The sequence below is a fragment of the Oncorhynchus keta genome, chromosome 18 (genome assembly GCF_023373465.1).
Source record: "Oncorhynchus keta strain PuntledgeMale-10-30-2019 chromosome 18, Oket_V2, whole genome shotgun sequence".
NCBI classification, from domain to species: Eukaryota; Metazoa; Chordata; class Actinopteri; order Salmoniformes; family Salmonidae; genus Oncorhynchus; species Oncorhynchus keta.
This window is the reverse complement of record NC_068438.1, coordinates 51,896,998-51,900,347: the sequence shown is the minus strand read 5'-3', so window position 1 is coordinate 51,900,347 and position 3,350 is coordinate 51,896,998. Positions and strand designations below refer to the sequence as shown.

The 3,350-nt window shown below is 48.4% G+C and overlaps 1 long non-coding RNA gene across 2 annotated transcripts in view; it reads right to left on the bottom strand.

Annotated features, from left to right (window-relative positions):
- Positions 1–3,143, bottom strand: part of LOC127908977 (uncharacterized) — a 4,733-nt gene extending 1,590 nt beyond the window's left edge. The window contains exons 1-3 of one of the 2 annotated variants that reach the window (XR_008069364.1): positions 3,090–3,143; positions 1,929–2,150; positions 1,192–1,272 (exon numbers count right to left, since the gene is read on the bottom strand). This is a non-coding gene — a long non-coding RNA (uncharacterized LOC127908977). Of the gene's footprint in view, positions 1–956; positions 1,273–1,787; positions 2,193–3,089 lie in introns of those variants that run through there. The other variant, XR_008069362.1, reaches the window with a different exon arrangement.
- Between the last annotated feature and the right edge of the window lie 207 nt (positions 3,144–3,350).

Here is a 3,350-nt window from a genome sequence, read left to right as displayed (position 1 = left end):
CCCCCTATACATATCTACCTCCATCACCCCAGTATCCCTGTCTCCTTCCCCCTATACATATCTACCTCCATCACCCCAGTATCCCTGTCTCCTTCCCCCTATACATATCTACCTCCATCACCCCAGTATCCCTGTCTCCTTCCCACTATACATATCTACCTCCATCACTCCAGTATCCCTGTCTCCTTCCCCCTATACATATCTACCTCCATCACTCCAGTATCCCTGTCTCCTTCCCCCTATACATATCTACCTCCATCACCCCAGTATCCCTGTCTCCTTCCCACTATACATATCTACCTCCATCACTCCAGTATCCCTGTCTCCTTCCCACTATACATATCTACCTCCATCACTCCAGTATCCCTGTCTCCTTCCCACTATACATATCTACCTCCATCACCCCAGTATCCCTGTCTCCTTCCCACTATACATATCTACCTCCATCACTCCAGTATCCCTGTCTCCTTCCCCTATACATATCTACCTCCATCACTCCAGTATCCCTGTCTCCTTCCCCCTATACATATCTACCTCCATCACCCCAGTATCCCTGTCTCCTTCCCACTATACATATCTACCTCCATCACCCCAGTATCCCTGTCTCCTTCCCCTATACATATCTACCTCCATCACTCCAGTATCCCTGTCTCCTTCCCCCTATACATATCTACCTCCATCACTCCAGTATCCCTGTCTCCTTCCCACTATACATATCTACCTCCATCACTCCAGTATCCCTGTCTCCTTCCCCCTATACATATCTACCTCCATCACCCCAGTATCCCTGTCTCCTTCCCACTATACATATCTACCTCCATCACCCCAGTATCCCTGTCTCCTTCCCACTATACATATCTACCTCCATCACTCCAGTATCCCTGTCTCCTTACCCCTATACATATCTACCTCCATCACTCCAGTATCCCTGTCTCCTTCCCACTATACATATCTACCTCCATCACTCCAGTATCCCTGTCTCCTTCCCCCTATACATATCTACCTCCATCACTCCAGTATCCCTGTCTCCTTCCCCCTATACATATCTACCTCCATCACTCCAGTATCCCTGTCTCCTTCCCCCTATACATATCTACCTCCATCACTCCAGTATCCCTGTCTCCTTCCCACTATACATATCTACCTCCATCACTCCAGTATCCCTGTCTCCTTCCCCCTATACATATCTACCTCCATCACTCCAGTATCCCTGTACATTGTTAATATGGTACTGACCCTGTATATAGTCTCCTTCCCCCTATACATATCTACCTCCATCACTCCAGTATCCCTGTCTCCTTCCCCCTATACATATCTACCTCCATCACTCCAGTATCCCTGTCTCCTTCCCCCTATACATATCTACCTCCATCACTCCAGTATCCCTGTCCCTTCCCCCTATACATATCTACCTCCATCACCCCAGTATCCCTGTCTCCTTACCCCTATACATATCTACCTCCATCACTCCAGTATCCCTGTCTCCTTCCCCCTATACATATCTACCTCCATCACCCCAGTATCCCTGTCTCCTTCCCCCTATACATATCTACCTCCATCACTCCAGTATCCCTGTCTCCTTCCCCTATACATATCTACCTCCATCACTCCAGTATCCCTGTCTCCTTCCCACTATACATATCTACCTCCATCACCCCAGTATCCCTGTCTCCTTCCCACTATACATATCTACCTCCATCACCCCAGTATCCCTGTCTCCTTCCCACTATACATATCTACCTCCATCACCCCAGTATCCCTGTCTCCTTCCCACTATACATATCTACCTCCATCACTCCAGTATCCCTGTCTCCTTCCCCCTATACATATCTACCTCCATCACTCCAGTATCCCTGTCTCCTTCCCCCTATACATATCTACCTCCATCACTCCAGTATCCCTGTCTCCTTCCCCCTATACATATCTACCTCCATCACTCCAGTATCCCTGTACATTGTTAATATGGTACTGACCCTGTATATAGTCTCCTTCCCCCTATACATATCTACCTCCATCACTCCAGTATCCCTGTCTCCTTCCCCCTATACATATCTACCTCCATCACTCCAGTATCCCTGTCTCCTTCCCCCTATACATATCTACCTCCATCACTCCAGTATCCCTGTCTCCTTCCCCCTATACATATCTACCTCCATCACTCCAGTATCCCTGTCTCCTTCCCACTATACATATCTACCTCCATCACTCCAGTATCCCTGTCCCCTCCCCCTATACATATCTACCTCCATCACCCCAGTATCCCTGTCTCCTTCCCACTATACATATCTACCTCCATCACTCCAGTATCCCTGTCTCCTTACCCTTATACATATCTACCTCCATCACCCCAGTATCCCTGTCTCCTTCCCACTATACATATCTACCTCCATCACTCCAGTATCCCTGTCTCCTTCCCCTATACATATCTACCTCCATCACTCCAGTATCCCTGTCTCCTTCCCACTATACATATCTACCTCCATCACTCCAGTATCCCTGTCTCCTTCCCCTATACATATCTACCTCCATCACCCCAGTATCCCTGTCTCCTTCCCACTATACACATCTACTACCTCCATCACTCCAGTATCCCTGTCTCCTTCCCACTATACACATCTACCTCCATCACCCCAGTATCCCTGTCTCCTTCCCACTATACATATCTACCTCCATCACTCCAGTATCCCTGTCCCCTTCCCCCTATACATATCTACCTCCATCACCCCAGTATCCCTGTCTCCTTCCCCCTATACATATCTACCTCCATCACTCCAGTATCCCTGTCTCCTTCCCCCTATACATATCTACCTCCATCACCCCAGTATCCCTGTCTCCTTCCCCCTATACATATCTACCTCCATCACTCCAGTATCCCTGTCTCCTTCCCCCTATACATATCTACCTCCATCACTCCAGTATCCCTGTCTCCTTCCCACTATACATATCTACCTCCATCACCCCAGTATCCCTGTCTCCTTCCCACTATACATATCTACCTCCATCACCCCAGTATCCCTGTCTCCTTCCCACTATACATATCTACCTCCATCACTCCAGTATCCCTGTCTCCTTCCCCTATACATATCTACCTCCATCACTCCAGTATCCCTGTCTCCTTCTCCCTATACATATCTACCTCCATCACCCCAGTATCCCTGTCCCCTTCCCCCTATACATATCTACCTCCATCACTCCAGTATCCCTGTCTCCTTCCCCCTATACATATCTACCTCCATCACCCCAGTATCCCTGTCTCCTTCCCACTCTACTTCCCACTGTTCTCGTGTGTTGATTTTATCATCTGACTAACATACCGTCTTGACTCGGGTCATTATTCACAGTCAGATTCC